This window comes from Chiloscyllium plagiosum, unplaced genomic scaffold (genome assembly GCF_037043375.1).
Source record: "Chiloscyllium plagiosum isolate Xiang-an unplaced genomic scaffold, Cpla_swu_hap1 HiC_scaffold_44, whole genome shotgun sequence".
Classification (NCBI taxonomy): Eukaryota; Metazoa; Chordata; class Chondrichthyes; order Orectolobiformes; family Hemiscylliidae; genus Chiloscyllium; species Chiloscyllium plagiosum.
The window spans coordinates 52561522-52581825 of record NW_028270182.1 but is presented as its reverse complement, the minus strand read 5'-3'; positions in this window follow the sequence as shown (position 1 = coordinate 52581825).

Here is a 20304-nt window from a genome sequence, read left to right as displayed (position 1 = left end):
ATGGGCTTCCCGTGGCCCTCTGTAATAGACTGGAGAAGCTGAATGACCTCCTCCTATTCCTTTATAATCGGGTCGGGAGGCTGAATGGCCTCCTCCCCTCCCTCTGAAATAGTCTCAAGAGGCTTAATGGCCTCCTCTGTTTCCTCTATAACATACTCGAGAGGCTTCATAGCCTCCTCCTGTCCCTTTGTAACAGACCCGAGACATCAAATGACACAGCAACCCGTGGATTACCAGCAGCCGATAAACTGTATCTAATGGAGGTCCAAACATTCTCAGTTACAGAAACACAGACAACACAATGTACTCCAGGTGTCCTCTCAGTAACACTTCATACAGCTGCAGCGACATATCTCTTTGTTTTGAATTATTCTTTTGGCAAAATGTGCCAATATTACAGCTTTCCACCTTTTCAAGTAACAACAGGCTAATATGGGTTGAATGGCCTTCTCTTATCCCTTTGTAAGGGGTCCATAGGGACAGAATTGCTTCGGTCTGTTGCTGAGCAGCAGTCTCAATGTTCTGTCTCGAGGTTATGAAAGGATTTGATAACAGGGCATTAAAACCAGGAGTAGCCTCACACTAGTCAATAAGTACCATACTTTGGGTTCAGGGATCTACAAACTTACCCACCCGACTTTTTTTATGCAGCCTATCTGTTATTTTATAACTGCCTCCTTTCATAAACAGAGTGGAACATATATAGACCCCTGCAGTGTTCTGGTAATACTCTCATATACAAGGAAAATAAGATTAAAAAGATCGAAAGATTTATGGTCCATCCCTCAGCAACCGTCATCCATTCCATCCAAAACTAGTAAATGAAAAGTGATGTATGGAACTGGTAAACTGTGCCTATTTGTACAGTGACTGTGATTAATGCCAGTCTCCATGGATTCTAATTATCCCAGTGGAGGGTTTCCATCTTTAAATGATAAATGGGCGCCGTTCAAAGTGTCAACCCATAACATGAGTGGGAACATCACTGACAGCACTGACAGGGATCAATAGATCCAGAGAGAGGGGGAGGAGAGATCAGAATCTGAGAACATTAGACTGGAATGTTCCAACAATGGATCAGAATCTGAGAACATTAGACAGGAATATACCAACAATAGACAGGAGCCTATCCAATTATGTTTGGTATCCTTCTGCATTTGATTGGTTGTCATTATAATTGCTGATCTATTACGCTCTTCTCATTATTCAATACATTTATTATCCCTTCCTGGCTATCGTTGGTGTTCCTGGTAAGTGTTACTGACAAGATTTTGTTTTTTATAAATCAGTTATGACTGTATTATTGTGAGTTCATATAGTCTACACTTCTTGCCAGTATTTTTGTTCCTGTTGAAACTCTGAATCCAGATATTCACTCTAAAGACCATCAATGAACGTGTTCAATTACTGTCTCACTCTCTGCTCTGGCAGTGTTATTCACGGGTCTCTATGTTGACCTACTCAGTTTCAGCGGAGAACCACAATGCATTGTATCATTATCTTTGTTATTTAAATATTAAGAGCATGGAGGTCACTGTCTACTGTTCTGGTTACAAACTCCACTTCCTCCCATTGTTTCCATTCCATCCCTGGCCAATATTTGCGGCTGAAGCAGAAAAGTCACAACTGTGGGAGATCCCTTTGACTATGAGCTGATTCCTGACACCGTGTCTGACCACTTCTAACTTGAAATATTCACCACTCCAGAATATATCTCACTGGTTTATTCCATCTGCTGTTTGAATCTTGAGCTATGAAATGCAGTCTTAATAAAGCCAATAATCTGCTGCTGACGCTCCCGGCTTCAAACTGCCGAAGCAAATTTGATTCGAACTCACACCAAACTCCCATCCATCTGTCATTCATGTGCACGCCGATGGATATTGCTATTGTGTCTGGCAATGCCTTTATTTTCACATTCTCAAACACTTTACCTCATTTGTCGATGAAGCTTCTTTCGTGTTCTCTGTTGATTAACAAAAAGCCTGCCAGTTGTTCGTATTTAAAATAGTTTCCTCCATGTGCGTTCCTTCTCAAACAATGAGTTTCACATTCAACTACGTCGATCGCACACACACACACTCTCTCTCTCAGAGTCTGATGAACACACACACACAGAGCAAATCTTCCCATTGTAGGCAGTAATCTGATGCGAGCATAGTTAGCATATGATAGTAAAGTTTGCAATACTCTCCAGATGTGCAGTTTACTGAGCAACACACTAGCATGGTGTGCACAGCTCTCCATGCTGGGCTGCCATCTTGTCCCAGTTTATGTCGTTTGTGGTGTTCTGTGAAGCAGATTGAGAATTTGATGTAACAAACCATTTCAGCTGATCTGACAATGCCTTTAAGGAGAAAGTGAGGTCTGCAGATGCTGGAGATCAAAGTTGAAACTTTATTGCTGGAACAGCACAGCAGGTCAGGCAGCATCCAGGGAACAGGAGATTCGACGTTTCGGGCACAGGTCCTGAAGAAGGGCCTGTGCCCGAAACGTCGAATCTCCTGTTCCCTGGATGCTGCCTGACCTGCTGTGCTGTTCCAGCAATAAAGTTTCAACTGACAATGCCTTTATTCAATATTCTCATTCTTGTAATTTTACTCTCGAAGTTTTCACTTCTCCAGTTAGTCCCACTGCCCTGTCTTTTTCCCCATATTTCCACAACGTATTTTCAGTTAATTATCTACCTGTTTCTGTCTTTAATGTGAATCTCTCTGTCCCTCTGCATCTTTCCCTGGCCTTGGGTTTTGTCTCCCTCGTGTATCGAGTTCTGGCATTGTGTAGCACAGAAGTAATGAAACTATGTGGCAGGCTATTGTTCACTTCCTGGTATGTCCCATGTGATGGTCCATGGACAGGCGTGTTTCAGAAGTTATGAGACACATCCTTGTAACTTGGTCTGTACCTGTGTTTGTCCTTCTCAGGTGACCTTGCGATCAGTAACACGAGGAAGTCCACTGAGTAAAGGACCAGGCATCTAAATTGTGTGACAATGTTGTCATTTTTTAAATAAAAAGGTTATTTTCTCTTTTTTTTAAGTAAGAGGTCTTAAAGGCCAAACTGCCTACTGAAAACGGCTCAAGTAAATAACTTACGAGGCTTTTAAGGGTTTTAATAAATAATCGTAACAATGGCCAGCTCATACAGACCAGGCTTTCTATTTTTTCCATTGTAGCTGTAACAGTTACCAGGTGCTTGGGGTCTCAAAAGGGTTGGAAGTTTTAGTAAATTATCCCTAGCTGCTATTCTTTCTGTAACTTCAATTGATGCTGTTTCCTCCTGGATTGGAGAATTGTCAGCAAAAATGCATGTCTGAATGTTCCTTTCTGCAAAGGGGTGTGTTTAGGTTATTTTAGTATATTGCAACAATTCATTTGTAGAAGGTACTGTATCCATTATTCGGTTAAGGTTTCCAATAGTTAAGTCATTCTAAATTCCTCTTCATTTTGTATAGATTTTCATGAGAGTGTTTAAATATATTGTGTTTTGCTTAATGGTGAGTGGATTGACTAGTAGTATCACATCTGGAACACCCAACTCACATCTACATTTAAAATAAGAAAAGGTTGGCATCCAAGCTACCTTCTTAAACTAGTTTGAGGCAGTCTGGTTCGTCTATAGCAAACTGGGGCCTCTTGTCTGGTTCTAAATCGATAATACCAAATTGGGTTTAGAATTACAATTCCGACAGTGTGCAAACAGGCCATTCGACCCAACAAGTCCACACCGACCCTCCGAGGAGTAACCTACCCAGATCCATTCCTCTACCTTATTATTTACCCAGACTAAGACACCAAACCCAAACATCCCTGAAAACTATGAATAATTTAGCGTGGCCAATTCACGTGACATGCACATCTTTGGATTGTGGGAGGAAACCAGAGAATCCAGAATAATTTCTTGCAGACACTGGAAAGTATGAATCAGGAGGCTCTTGGGTTCAAAGATCGCGTATGGTAGTTGTTCGTGTCTTTTGTTCTGGGTACTGAATTCGGTTGGTTTAAACAATGTGTTGCATATAAAGATTCTTTCAGTCACTTAGAGTTCTCTGGGTGTGGAAGGAGTAAAGTTAGGGGTTTTACATAAGGTAATGAAGGCAAAGCTGAAAGAATTGGCAGAAAAGCGGGAGTTGGGGTTGCGATTGTCTGTGAGAAAATGATAGATAATTACAGCTATAGCTCGGCAATTACATTTGCTGGAAATGCCATCAGAATCTTTGGAAATGGCTAGAATTCAATTTCAAATGAGGCAACTTGAATGTGCGAAGGAATTGAAACAGTTTGAATTATGATGAAAAGTAGAAATAAAAGAAAAGGAAATGAAGAAGAAAGAGAGAAAAGACAGAAGAAAAGCAGAGTTTCAACTTCAAAAGTCAGTAATAAGAGAGGAAAGTTGACATAGAAGGCGGAGATGAAGGCAGACGTTAGGCTGGAAAAGGAGGATAGTGAGGATGAGCAACCCCATAGTAGCCAAAGGCCGATGGGGATCTGTTTAAATACATCCAGGCATTATCTAAATTTGATGACAATGATGGGCGAGCCGTTTTAATTTCGTTTCAGAAAGTGGCTAAACAAGTGCAGATGCCAGAGAACATGTGGATTTAGTTGATCCAAACAAAGCTGATAGGTATTTGATTCCCTATCAGAGGAGGTACCTGCGGAGTATAAGGAGGTGAAGAAAGCCATCTGAGGTGCATATGAGCTTGTGCCAGAAGCCGACAGACAGTTTTTCAGGAATCTAAAATAGCGTCCCTGGTTAAACGCACGTTGTGTTTGAAAGAATCAAACAAAGAAATTTTGAACGGTGGGGAAGGGTATTAAAAACAGAGCAAAGCTATGAAACTCGAAGAGAAATTTTTATTTTGGAGAAGTTCAACAATTCATTTCCTACAATCGTGAGAACTCGTGTAGAAGAGCAGAGAGTAACAATGGCAAGATTAGAAGCTGAAATGGTTGATGATGATTTGGTTCAGAAATCAAAGTTTGGTTTCTGTGAGGGATTGAGAAGAATGTGTGAGATCTTCTTAAAACATATCCCTGTGAGAGTAAGGTTTACTGGCATAGGCCAGGAGTACCAAGTAAAGAGGTTACAGCATTAAGAGGTACAGAAGTATGTAACTCTTTTATGCTGAGACATGAGGAGGTATGTCATTCAGATGGAGTATTGGAGAGATGAGAAGTGCTCCATTATGTAACGTGTGATCAGAGTGTCCAGTGGAAACATCAACAGATTTATTCCAGAATGGGGAAGGATGCCTTGAGCTTGGTGTTGGCGTTACAACATTTCAGCATTTAAATTGCGAATAACATACATGAGACAAATCTTTTGCACTGATCGTGACCCCATAAAGTTTTTGGAGAAGTTTAGCGAGAGAAATACCAGCCTGTTTTTTTGAACTTATTATTTCCGCCAATAAATTTGAAATTATAAAGTTGACAGGGCAAGAAAAACTGTTTTGACACTTTGTTGAGACTTGGATGAAGAAAGACAAAGGCATTCTGAGCAGGAGTAAAATGACTGAAATCGAATCTCGTTGTGAACATTTGTATGCTCAGAGTCAATGTAATATATATGCATTGCAGTCTACTAATAGAAGAAGATTAGGAGGTCTAAAATGAATCCATCTTTGTATATTGATGTATCAATGTATTAAAGATGGAGTTGTGAGAATTCTATCACTGTAAAAAGGTTATTTTCTCTTGTTTTCTTTAAGAGAGGTTTTAAAGGCAGAGGTGCAGAACTGCTGTCTGAAAACAGTTTAAGTAAATAACTGAGAAAGTCTTTAGGTTTGATTAAAACGGTGATAACAATGGATGGGCAGTGGCCAGCTCTCCCAGACCAGGTTTTTTCGTTTGTTTTTAGGTGCAGCATTCAGAAGCTGCTCCGGGTCCCAGAATGGTTGGAAATGTCAATACAGGAGACAATAGGTGCAGGGGTAGGCCATTCTGCCCTTCGAGCCTGCACCACCATTCAATATGATCATGGCTGATCCTCGCTGCCTTTCTCTCTGAGATCTCTGTTGATATTGATTTCTCCTGGAACAGAAAACTGCATGTAAGAATCTGTATTTGAATTTATCTTTGTGCCAAGCAGTGTATCTATTGTTTGTGTAAGTGTTCCAACATATAAGCCATCCCGAAATGTTCTTTTCTTTGATTGTATTTTAACTAAAGCATTTGAATAGATTATACTTTGCTTAATGTCGAGTGCTTTGACCATTCACAACATATCTGGAAAGCACTCTTCACACCTATTTTAAAATAAGGAAAGGTTTGGGTCTAAGCGACCTTCTTAAAATATTTTGCAAGGATCTGGTCTGGTCCACAACAGTTATAGACGAGGGGTTTCTGACTGACTTCTGTTATTGAAAATTTAGTTGAAGAGCTGGGGATGGTTTGCTGGAGGTTGTGCTGTGAGCTGCCTCAGACATTCAGGGATCCTAAGGATTTGGTGACCCAACTTTGGATGGAGCGTCGGGACTGTAGTTACAACATCTGGGCCTGTAACATGAGCAACAAATGGAGCAGAGGTTACAGAGAGGGGAAGCTCTGAAACCACTCAGTGAGTGTGTGTGGGGGCAGGGATCTGCTGTATCCACCCCGGGTTTTCCATGAACAGCTTCGCAAGCTACACGTAACCGAGGAGCAGATTGTGAGGGGACCCTGGCTGAACAAGGAGCTGGTAACAGAGCGGTGTCACCTCCTTCAACACGACTTGCAAATTCACACCAGGGGGAGGATGGTGCTGCCAGTGGCTGTTCTGGTCACTGTTTCATTCAGCTTCTATGTTCTGGAACTTTCCAAACAGGACTGGGTTACATATCCGTCATCTCCCAATATATTGCCATCAATGTAACCTTTCGGTGACGGAGGATATATATGGTGGATGAGGTAAATACATTGTTTCTCCCTCAGCAGGGAGCTGCCGGGTGTATGCAGTCGGATTCCCGATGGTGTACATGGCATCTGCAGGGTATCCATGTCAATGGGGAGAGGTAGAGGAACTGAAGGAGCTCTCTCTGTATTAACCTTGCAGCGTGCCGATGCACAATACATCATGTTGGTGAATACCTGACAGCAGCGACAGCCTCTTCATTCACAAGCAGGCAGACATTCCCATCCTGTTCGGGTCTCCATGTAGAAAGGAATGAAAGTATCTTGGATAAAGACCATCCCCTTGATACATGTTTGTAAATGGCATACCCATCACCAACCAAACACTTCAAAACATTCCATGTGGACGGAGAGCAATGGGGTCACTTGGAGTGTCTGGGAGCAGACGATCAGGGATGGAGCAAAACCTCCCATATCTGAACGTGTCTGAGTGAATCCCTCAGTACACTGTATCATTCAGCCCTGTAATCCCTCTCCATTTCAGTAACATACTGCCTTCCATTATTCCTGTAAATGAATTGACAGGTTATATCATGTTATATTGCACCTGCCAAATTATTATCCATTGCCTTTACCTCTCTGTATCTATCTGTAGACCTTCCACCCCCTCTTGATAATTTAATCTCTTGCTTATCACAGCAACATGACCAAACGCAGTATCTGTACATCTGTTCCATCCTCGTGATCATTGATTTAGATTGTAAATAGGTGAGGACCCAGCACTGGTCACTGTGTGACTCCACTGGTGACGTTCTGTCAAACTGATTAAGACTGGTTTATCTGGAGTGCCTGCTTCCGGTTTGATACACAATCCTCCCCCATTACTGTGTCATACAGTCGAAAACCTGAATATGAACGAGGAGAATCAGTCAGGAATCCAACCCCGGGAACCTGCTCCGCCGTTGAATACAACCATGTCATCGTGGCCTCTGTTCCACATTCCTGCCATCTCTCCATCCTCAAACTCTAGTCTCTTGTTGTAGATTGCGGCTCATGAAAAAATATCCACTCCACATCTACACTTTCAATAACGTTTAGCATTTTACAGAACTCAATGAGCTCTCCTTTCATTCTTATAAACTCGAGAGTATAGGACTGAACTGCTCAATTTCTCTTCATAAGACAAACACTTCAAATATGGAATCAATCTAATGAAGCTCTTTTGAATCGCCTCCAATGGAAATACCTCATTCTGCAGGACAGCCAAACTGTACTCCAGTTGCAGCCTCACTAATGCCTTGCATTTCTGCAGCAACACTCCCTACCTTTCTACTCTATCCTTTTACAAATAAACGCTGAATTAATGCTTGCATTTCTCATTACTTGAAGTACCCGCAAGCATGTTTTCTGTGATATGCAAGCAGGCACCCAGATCCCTCTGCACTTCAGCACTTTGAAATCTCTCTCCATTTAGATAATAATTTGCCTTTTTATTAGGCTGGCCAACTTGAATAACCCCATAATTACCCACTTTAATTTTCATTGCCAAATGATTGCCCATTCACCCAACCTATCATATAGTTTTTAAATCTCTTGCATCATCATTCCGAAGTAATTTCCCACCAATGTTAGTGTCATCTGAAAATGTAGCTATAGTATTTTCTATCCCGTCAACCGCGAAATAATATCGATCACAAATGGTTGAGGCATGAGAACTGAAATCTATGGCACCCATAGATTGCATTTTCCAAAAGAAAATGACACATTTAATTAATCTGACTGCACTTAGTTGGTTAACTCATCCTCCATTCAAGCTAATAAATTACTCCTAAACCGATGCTGTCTGATCTTACCACTCACATTTTGGAGAAGCGACATATCTGAATCCTTCATGAAGACCAGATATATTCCATCTCCAGGATTCCCACTATCCACCTTGTTTGTCACATCTTTAAATAACTCAAGAAAACACTTCAATCATGATTTATGTTTTGTAAAACCATGTTGAGTCCGATGGATTGTGGTTTAAGTCTGCACATGTCCTCAGCAATGGATTCTAATAATTTGCCTTAAATTACAATACTTTATTGTTATATTTTACTCCCGAATGTATTCAGTTATTATAAGCTCTTCCCTTTCGAAAACCTTTACGTTTTCTTTGAATTCCTGTTTGATGGGCAAAAGGTTTTAAGAGATGTGCTCCAATTGCTGCATAAGCGGTATGTGTGGCTGAATGGACTCATCATCCTGCTGGTGCACAAAATCGATGGGATGAAGTCTTTCTGGCGTTCCCATGTTGTCGTTTCCAAGGCCAGAATGACCACCTCCTGTTGATGCATTAGAGGGGTGGGGGATTGTGGAATCTTCCCATTGCTGTGTAATATCTTGAGGGGATGATGGGTCTTCTCATATTTCTCCATAATAGGTGGAGATACGGAACGGTCTCCTCATGTATCCCAGACATGGGACCAAGGGAGCGATTGGTCTTCTCTTGTTCCCATAGAACAGACACGTGTCTGAATTACCTCCTCCTTTCTCATGAAATAGGTCTCAGTTGGTTTTTATCGTTATACAATTCCCTTGCAACAGGCTCGGTGGGTCTGAAGTCCTCCTGTTATCCCAGTGTAACAAATCTCCAGTCACTGTGTGACCGCTTTCAGTTCCTATTTTACAGACATGAGGAGGCTGAATATCCTTCTGTTGTTCCTGTGTAACAGGCTGGAGAACAGAATTGATTCCTCCACTATCTGTGTAATTCGCTTCAGTTGTTGACTCCTTCCTGTCATCTATGTTTAATGAGACCTTCTTTCATTTTTGTAAACTCCAATGGCTATTGGATCTACCTGATCATCCTTTCGTTATTCGCTAGCAGCTTCATTGCAGGAATCAGTTGATGGGACCATCTCTGAGTTGCTTCGAATATAACAACATCCTTTCTTCATTGAAGAGACTAAATCTGTACACACTAGTCCAAATGTGATCTCAATAAGATCCTGGACAGCAATAGCAATGGTTTACCACCCTGCTGTAAGGTTCCCACCCAGGTTAGAGCAGTCTCAACTCTCTGGGGGAAATACAGTGCATTGTTGAACGATCATTGTCCTTCTCTACTCCACTAGCATAACGGGAGATCTGGAGAAAAAGTCACAATGATGCTTAAGAAGATCATAAATGATGTGGCGAGATTAATCTGTAGCATTAATCTCCCCAAAGCCCACGTCGCTCAGATTCTACAGAAGCTTGTAAGGTGGAGCGTAAAAACAGCAAGGAGGAGCAAACATTGATAGGAGTTATATATCAAAGTGAAAACTGCAATTCAAATGCTGGATATGTTATAAACAGGAAAATGAGACATACACATTTGTGGGTACTTCAGTAATAATGTACTGTTTAAATTACATCTAAACGGTGTTAACTCAACTGAATGCTAATGCTGGGAAAAATGGATTTCATGAGCATGTGTTTGATGGCTTGCGTTAACACTTTGTCGAGCACTGAGCTAGAGATCAGGTTTTTTAGGAATTGGTGTTGGATGATCAGAAGAGCTAATTGATAACTTTACTGTAAAGGACCTTTTGGGAACAGTGAGCACAATGTATTGGTTTTCTTTTATGCTGTTTGAGTACACGATAGTTTTTTGTTTTATTTGAAGTAACCGTTTATAAATCTGAGTCAGGCAAGTCCCGAAGGTGTGAGGAGAAAGTGGGGAATACAGATGCTGGAGATCAGTGGCGCTGGAAAAGCGCAGTCAGGCAGCATACTAGGACCAGGAGAATTGACGTTTTGGGCATAAGCCCTTCATCAGGAATGAGGCTTATGGTTCAAGGGGGCTGAGAGATAAATGAGAAGGGGGTGGGGCAGGAGGGAGGTCGCTAGGAATGCGATAGGTAGATGAAGGTGAGGTTGAAAGTGATAGGTGATTAAGTGAGACAGAATGTCTCATCTACTGCATCCATTGAACCCATTGTGGTCTTCTCTACATTGGCAAGACACAGGTGGATCATTTCAGAGAACATCTCTGGGACATCCACATTGACCAACTCCACCACCTTGTGCTGAACACTTTAACTCCCCTTTCCACTCTGCCAACGACGTGAGAGTCTTGGGCCTCCTCCATCGCCAAACCCTAACTACCCGAAGCATGGATAAAGAAAGGCTCCTCTTCGACCTTGGGTCCCTCCAACCACAGGGGATTAATGCAGATTTCATCAGGTTCCCCATTTCCCCTAACCCCGCCTTATCCCAGTCCAATCTTCCAACTCAGCACCCTCCCCCCTTTTGAACGTTCCTATGTGTTCATCTTCTTTCCGATCAATCTGGTCCACCCGCCTCTCCGACCTAACCCTTTCAACCTCACCTTCAACTACCTATTAGATCAAAGAAAGCAGCTTAGAAAAATGTGCAGTGTTGTCGTAAGCCAGTGGATTTAAAGAAATGTTGGAACCAGCAACGGAAGACCAAGAAACTGAGAAAAAATTCAAAAAGAAAAAACACATGCAAACAAAAGAAAAATATAAAGACTGCTCAATAAAAAGTACATCACTGTATGAAACAAAATTAAAAACAATGTCAAATGTGGAACATTGGGTGTGCGGACAGAATAACTTATTGTAGAGAACAGAGAAATCTAAGGGGAAAGAAACGGTGCCTTTGTGTCTATCTTTAAGGCAGAATATCCAGAAATTCTCCCAGAAATACCAAGTGACCATGGGACTTGGGTAAGTAAAATCTAAGATCATTCTTATCAGTGCTGAGGTCATCTTTGAAAAGAAAGCTGGATTGAGTATTTTTAAATCTGACAGACTAGATAGACTTCATACAAGAATTTCAGAGGAAGCAGCAATAGACATGCTGATTGCATCGAGGATTTTCACTTTATTTTCTGACACATTCCCGAAAGGCATTTAGCCAATCTGGATAAGGCAAAGGTTATAAATATTATCCAATAGTTTAAGAAAGGATGAATTTGGAGACTGGTGAACTACAGACCAGTAACCTGTAATTCACGGTTGGGTGCCTGTTGGGCTCGATTACAAAGAACGTGTTACAGGATATATAGAAGTTAATGACAAAACTGGGGAGTATGTTCATGCATCGATGAAAGGAAAAGCAGAAGTGGCAAAGATTTTTTGGAACGGTTTGAAGATGATTCTTGTGGGCGTAGGCATTGCGGAGCTAATGGATAATGTATAGCTGGATATTCAGGAGGATCTTTTTTAAGAACTCTCCCACTAACATCATAAGAAAAGTTAAAGTGAAATGACTTGGGAAGAACACAAGCAAATAGGAAACTAAAAATTAGGTTTACATTCATGTGAATGTAATTGGAATATAAAAGATGTCGTGCGCTAGCTGCACAGAGTGTTGCTGAGACTAAACTTAGAGAATTGAGCACCGTTTGGAGTCCAAATCTAAGATAGAATATGCTGTCTACAGAGGAACTTCAGAAGATATTCTCCAGATTAATCTCTAAAATGGCAAGATTATCTGATGGGGGAAATTCAGCCTGTGATCTCGAGTTTCAAAAGATGAGAGGTGATTTTAGTGAAACTTAGAAACATAGGGGAAGAGAATGACAGAGGGACATGGAGAAACGCAAGCAGGCGAGATTAGCGAGAATCCCATGATATTCTACACGTACAAGTAGAACAGAATAATCAACAAACAGTTCGTGTAAATTAGAATCCAAAGGGCCAATCAGTGTGTCAACCCGGAGAACAGTGATAGATTGTTACACGAGACCATCATAGCTGTTTTACTTGGGAGAAGGAGAATGCAGGTACAGAATTCGAGAAGATGGACTGGAAAGCTCTAGAAGAGATTGATGTAAAATACGAGCAGGGACTTGTGGCTTTGTCTGGTAGAAAATTGGACCAGTCCGCAGGACTGGATACTGTTGGAGTCAAGGGAGGAAAGACCCTGACTGGAAATTTTAATTGGAATCTGACCATAGGGGAGGTGCCAGAGGACTGGAGAACAGCTAATATGATTCCACTTCACAGTAAGGTGGTAGAGATAGATTAGGTAACTATAGACGAGCGAGTATTAGATCACTGTTCGGGAAACTACTTGAGTAAATAGGGAAGGAGGAAATTGAACTCCAATCAGAGTGGCAAGGCTTGGTCAGGAATAATAATCACGACATTATCAGAGGGAAGTCACATCTAATGGATTTGATTGAATTAGTTTGAGGACGTCGATTATCAGTTTGGCAGCAAGGCCTTTGCCAAAGTTCGGCATGGAAACTGAAAAACAATCAAGTAAAATCTCACAGTACCAAGGATAACTTGACAAGTTACAATGAAAATTGTCTTAGTGTCAGGAGGCAGAGGGTAGTGGGCGAAGGTTCTTTGTGTGACTGGAGACCAGTGTCCCCTGGTGTACCAAGGGGATCAGTGCTGTGTCCCTTATTATTTGTAGCATTCATAAATGGTATAGCTGTGAATCGGGGGCGGGGATGGGTGGAGGGTGGGAGTTGTGATAAGTAAGTTTGTGTTTGACACAAAGGTTGGCCGGGTGGTTGGCAGTGAGGAGGAAGATCCGATTTTAGAGGAAGATACAAGTGGAATAATCAGATGGGCAGATCAATCACAGATGTAATGTAATCCTGATAAATATGAGGTGATGTACTTTAGAAGGAGGAACCAGACATGGGGTGTACACAATGATTGGCAGCACACGAGGAAGCTCAGAGGGTGTTTCTCCACACATCCCTGAATGTAACTGAACAGGATAATGGACAAGTTAAGAATTGAACCTTGGGTATGTAAAGGGCTTTGTTTAGTCCATGATGGAGTCCTGTATGTAGTTCTGGGAGCCACATTACAGGAAGGATTTGATTGTACTGGAGTGGTTGCAGAGGAGATTCACCAGGATGTTCCCTGGGATGGAGCATATCAGCAATGGAGAGAGGCTGGATATGCTCGAGTTGTTTACTTTGGACAGGGAGGCTGAGGGGATGTGAATCAGAAGGATAAGATAACGAGGGGCATGGACAGGGTAGATAGACAGCAGCTGTTCCTATTAGACAGAGGGTCAAGAACAAGGGAGCACACTTTTAAAGTGAAGGGTATAAGGTTCTGAGAGGATTTAAAGATTACTTTTTTTCACCCAGAGGGTGTTGGGGTCTGGAATGTACTTCCTGAGAGGGGAGTTATCACGGGTAACCTCTCAGCCATTAAAAGTACTTGGGCGAGGACTTGGAATTGTCATAACATTTCAGGCGATGAGCCTGGTGTTGGAAAGTGGGAGGAATGTAGATCATGGTGTATTTTGGTTGGCACAGAGACTATGCTCCTGTGAGTGTATGGTGTGGAATGTCAATTATTGAGCAGCTTAAGACAGGAACTGATGGGTTTCTGAAGATAATGTTCACAAAGGTTATAAGAGTGAACTGTTACAGCTTGTCAAATTATGTCAATGTGAGAAGTATGAAAAACAGTGCAGGCTCCTTCCAGTTTGAAACCAGAGAATGGAGAATGTGAAACAGGGAAATGGCAAAACTATGAATCCACTACTTCAGTTCTGTCTTCACAGAGCTTTCTGACAATACCAGAAAAACCCAGTCTGGTGTGGAAAATGAAATATTACATGGAAAATAGAACACAGTAAGTTAATGTCTTGGGAGAAATTATTGGGACTGAAAGTAATGGTCATAGAAACACTAACATAGATTTATGAAATAGGAATTCTGTTTGAGAAACAGACTGGGAGACAAATGAAAGAGAAGCAATGAATGTAAAACATGTGGATTTTCAGAAAGATTTTGGTAAAGCTCCAAGCCGAGTTTGCAAAATCAAATCTTAGTGGATTGGAGCGAATATATGGACATGTTTCGAGAATGGGACAGCTGGCAGGAGACAGTGAATAGAAATAAACAGACTCGTGAAGCAACAGTCTGACATTGTCTGTGAGATATGATTCTGTGAGTATGACCACGTCCCAGACTCCCCGTCACCTTCCCTGGATATCTCCTGTCTTACCAGCAGGACAGACACAGCAGAAGTGGCGGCACAGTTGGAAGGGAATTTCTCTGGGAGTCCTCAACAGTGTCTCCGTATCCCATGAAGTCTCATGGCGTTAGTTTACATATGGGAAAGGAAACCTCCTGCTGCTTACCATGTAGCAGCCTCTCTCAACTGATGAATCAGTGCTCCACCATGCTGATAAACACTTGGAGGAAGCACTGAGGGTGGCAAAGGCATAAAATGTATTCTGGGGAGGGATTTCAATGTCCACAAAAAGAGTGGTTCGGCAGCCGCATTACTGATTGAGCCGGTTGGGTCCTAAGGGATATAACTTCTCGATTCGATCTGCGGCAGGTGGTGAAGGAAGCAACAAGAGGAAAATACATATTTGACCACAGCCTTACTAATCTGCCAGTTGCATGAGTATCTGTCCATGACAGTATCGGGTAAGAATGACCACCGCATAGTCATTGTGGAGACAAAGTCACACCTTCACATTGAGAATAAACTCCACACTTTTGGATGACACTATCACTCTACTAAATAGAACAGACTTCGAACAGATCTAGCAGCTCAAATCTGGGTGTCCATAACGTGCTGTGGGTCATCAATAGCAGCAGAATTGTACTCCAGCACAACCTCATGGCCTGGCAGATCCCCCTCACAACAATTACCATCAAGTGACAGGATCAACCTTGGTTCAATGGAGTGTGCAGGAGGGCAGGAGTAGCACCAGGCATACCTGAAAATGAGGTGTCAGCCTGATGAAGCCACCAAACAGGACTGCTTGTGCACCAAACAGCATAAGCAGTAAGCCATAGACAGAGCTAAGTGATCCCATAAGCAACGGTTCAGATCTAAGCTCTGCAGTCCTTCCACTTCTAGTTGAGAATAGTTATGGACAATTAAACAAGTCATTGAAGGAGGAGATTCTACAAATATCCCCATCCTTAATGGTGGAATAGCGCAGCACTTCAGTGCAAAAGATAACGTTCATGCATTCGCAATAATCTTCAATCAGAAGTGCTGAGTGGATGATCCACCTCAGCCTCCTCCAGTCGTCCTCAGCAATTCAGGAAGGTAAACATATTAACTGCATATGCTGGAAACCAGATTCTTCTCAGCAATTCAGTTACCGGTCATCAACCAATTTTCTTCACTCCACGCAATATCCAGATTCGGTTGGATTCACTGGATACCCCAGAGGGTACATACCCTGACAACATTCTGGCAATAGTATGGAAAACTTGTGCTGCAGAACTTGTCACTGCCCTCGCCAAGCTGTTCCAATACCGTTACAACAACGACATTTACCCGATTACGTGGAAAATTACCCAATGATCTCCTATACATAAAAAGCAGAACAAATCCAATTCGGCCAATTACAACCCCATCAGTCTACTCTCGATCAGCATTAAAGTGGTGGAAGGTCTCAGTGCTTTTAAGCAGCGCCTGCTCAGCAATACTCTGGTCAATGACGCCCACATTGGGCTCCACCAGGGCCACTCAGCTCCTGACCTGATTACCGTGGTTCAAACATGGACAAAAGAGCTGAATTCCAGAGGTGGGGTGAGAGTGACAGCCCTTTAAAACAAGGCTGCCTTCGACAAAGTGTGATGTCAAGGGGCCTTAACAAAACTGGAATAAATGGGGATCAGGGGCAAACTCCCCGCTGGTTAGAATCATACCTGACACGTAGGAAGATGGTCATGGTTGATAAAGGTCAGTCAACTCAGCTCCAGGACAAGTCTGTAGGAGTCCCTCGGGCAGTGGCCTAGGCCCAAACATATTCATGGCTGCTTCATTAATGACCTTCCCTCCACTTTAAGGTCAGATGTGGAGATGTTCGCCAATGATTGCACAATGCTCAGCAATATTTGTGGCTCCTCAGATACTGAAGTAGCCCATGTCCAAATGCAACAAGATCTGGACAGTATCCAGCCTGACAAGTGACAAGTAATATTCAGGCCACACAAATGCCAGACCGTGACCATCACCATTAATATACAATCTAACCATGGCCCCTTGGCATTCAATGGTGTTACTATCACTGAATCCACAGTGGGCTGCAGCGGTTCAACAAGGCAGCTCACCACCACCTTCTCAAGGGGCAACCAGGGACAGGCAATAAATGCTGGCCCAGCCAGTCATACCCAGATTTACGAAAAAAATAAGTTGAAAAACAACATTACTTTTAATAGAGGAAGGTTGCAGAGGTATCACAGGGATCGGTGCTCAGGTTCCAGCTGTTCACAGTACCCATTAAACATTTGGTTGCGGGAATCAAATACAATACATCCCAGCCTGCGACAGAACTAAAGGATGTTGGATTGTGAGTGTGGGAGGAGGTTGTAAAAAAGCTTCAAGGTGACTAAGACAAGTGGAGTGAATTGGCAAATATGTGACAATGGAGAGCAAGGTGGGTAGAGGTGGCGGTGTGCCCTTAGGGTCAGGTGAATTGGCCATGCTAAATTGCCCGTAGTGTTAGGTAAGGGGTTAATGTAGGGGTATGGGTGGGCGCTTCGGCGGGTCGGTGTGGACTTGTTGGGCCGAAGGGCCTGTTTCCACATTGTAATGTAATCTAAAAAAGAAGAGATTCGCAGCCTATCGTTTGAAAGGGAATTGTTTGAAAAATCATGTTGATCTACTAAGGGACGCATGCTGCTTTTTGTTGTTTCCTTCTGTGCAGCCCTCCGAGGTCCCTGCAGCGCAGTGAGGTCTGAACCCAGAAGTCAACACTGGGAATGGCATTGGCACGCTGCCCAGTGTATATAGATTCATCAAGTGGGGAGCTGTAATATTGCAAAGGATCTGGATCTCCCTGTACACCAGTCACTCAAAGCGATATTGCAGGAACAGAAATCAGTTGGGAATATCAATGATGTGCTGACCTTCGTTTCAGGGTGATTTGAATCCAGGAGTAAGGGTGTCTTACTGCAACTGTACAGGGCCTTGGTGAGACCCCATCTTGAACATTGTGCAATATTGTGTGCAGTTTTGGTCTCCGTACCTAATAAAGGACAAATCTGACATTGAGGGATAGCAGCGAAGGATGACCAGATTGATCTCTGGGATGACAGTCTTGTTGTGGGAGCAGTGTTTGGGGCAACTGGGCCTGTATTCCATGAGGTTTAGGAAAATGGGGGGAGATCTCAGTGAGATGTATGACACTCTGACAGGGTGAGACAGATTGGAAGTAGGGACGATAATTCCCCAGGCTGTGGTGTCTACAACAAGGGGCCACAGTATTAGGTACAGGCAGGCCACTCTGCATTGAGATGAGAATAAATGTCTGCCATCAGAGACTGGTGAACCTGGAGAATGCGCGTGAACCTGGAAACCAAGACACTGAATACAAATAAGGAGTTAGAGACAGTAAAGGGATGAGGGGAGAGCAGGAATACGGTGTGGAAATAAAGGGCCAGCCATCAGAATATTGAATTCCTAAAGTCTTTCTGCCCACTACACCACTTTAGGCCCTCCCATATACCGTGAAATTCCTACCTTGATTTGAGTTTCCAAAATGCATGACCTCACATGTCTATATTAAACGCCATTTGCCATTTCTCAACCTACAACCCCACCTGATAAAGATCCTGCTGCAATTTCTGATAAACGTCCTCACTGATCACGCTCCCACTTATTTTAGTGTCACCTGCAAACTTACTAATCATACCTTGTACATTCTCAACCCAATCATGGATAACAAACAGCAATGGTCCCAGACTCCGGTCTGACAAGCATCCATCCACTAAAGCCTCTGCTTCCTACCATCAAGCCAATTGGCCAGTTCCCCAGCATTCCACGTGATGGAATCTTCCAGAGCAGCCTGCCATGTGGTACCTTATCAAAGACCTTACTGAAATCCATAGAGACTACGCCTGCCACTCTGCCCTCGTCAACCTTCTTGGTCACTTTATCAAAGAACGCAAACAAGTTTGGGAAGCATGATCTCCTACTCACAAGTCTATGCTGACTGCTCCGAATCAAACCCTGTGCAAGTAATGGGTGCAGTCAATGGTATGCATTCCTTCATTGTAAGATGATTCGAGTACATAAGTAAAGCCATCTTCCTGCTGTTGCAGAGCCTTGCTGAGAGAGCATTTGGGGTACTCTCTACAGAGTTGATCTCCTTTGTAAGGAATGATCTCCTTACCACAGACACGGTTGATGGTAACATGAGGATAGACTGAAGAAGCGGAGTGTTTAATCTGTAGAGCTGTGAGAGACGAAGAAATGGCGATGCTGAAACACGAGGACTGGCAGCGATCACTTATTTCCAAAAGAGCTAGAGATAGAGTGAGAAATTCCATACTTTACCCAGGATTGATTGGTTTGATTTATTGTCACGTGTACTTCAGTACAGGAAACCACTTTATTTTTTAGCAGTGGAGGCAGATCATAGGGTGGAAACAGACTTAGACAGAGTAAGGCATGCAGGATACACTGAACAGGACATGCACTAGACAAGATCAACATGAGAAAGATCAGCATTATTTGATTTTAGAGAGTCCATTCATCAGTCTAATGTCCTAATAGATTATATGCCTAAATTAACTATCCCCATGTTATTGTGCAGTCGGCGAGTGAACCCGTACTGAACGTCAGGTTGCTCACAATCCCCAACAGCAACCACAATACCTTCCATCTGAAACAGGTAGCCATTCCCACCAGATTCCGCGCTGCATAGAGAACACCAGGCTGTCTTTTCGGAGATGGACGATGCCTTCTTGAGACTTCACACAAGACATATGGCTTCCCTGCTCACTGCTAGAACACCACGTTAAAGTCCCACGTGTGTATCATGAGCAACGGAGCCACGAGGAACAACATGGAGCAGTCTGTCTGTGCAGCCTCTGCTCCACTTGTTCATCATGTTCGAGCATCAGTTAGGAGACAGTGAGTACTGCCCATGCTGGAGATTGGAGTAGAGAGTGGATTGCTGGAAAAGCACAGCAGGTCAGTCAGCATCCGAGGAGCAGGAGAATCAACGTTTCGAGCATAAGCCATTCATCAGGAATCAGCATCAATTACCTGATTCTGTCCCTTTTTAAGTGCATTGAGGGGAGAATGTCCTCCTCCTGTTCCTGTATAAGTGACTTAAGGGGCTGAATGGCCTCCTCCTGTTCCTGTGTAAGCGACTCAAGGACTGAATGACCTCATCCTGTTCCTGTATAAGAGACTCAAGGGGCTGAATGGCCTCATCCTGTCCCTGTGTAAGAGACTCAAGGGGCTGAATGACCTCATTCTGTCCCTGTGTAATTTACTCAAGGGACTGAATGGCTTCTTCCTCGTCCGATTGGACAGGGCCAAGGGCCTGACTGGGTTACCCCTGGTTCCTGTTTGACAGCTTAATGTGCTGGCAAGTGTGATGATGCTGCGGCTTTAAGAGGTTATTTTGTCCTGGTTTCTTTTCAGAGAGAAAGTGAACGACCGTTACCAAGCTGGCTAGTTAAGACCGCTTGAGTAAACAGCGAGGGAGGCCTTGTGTTTATTTTAATGCA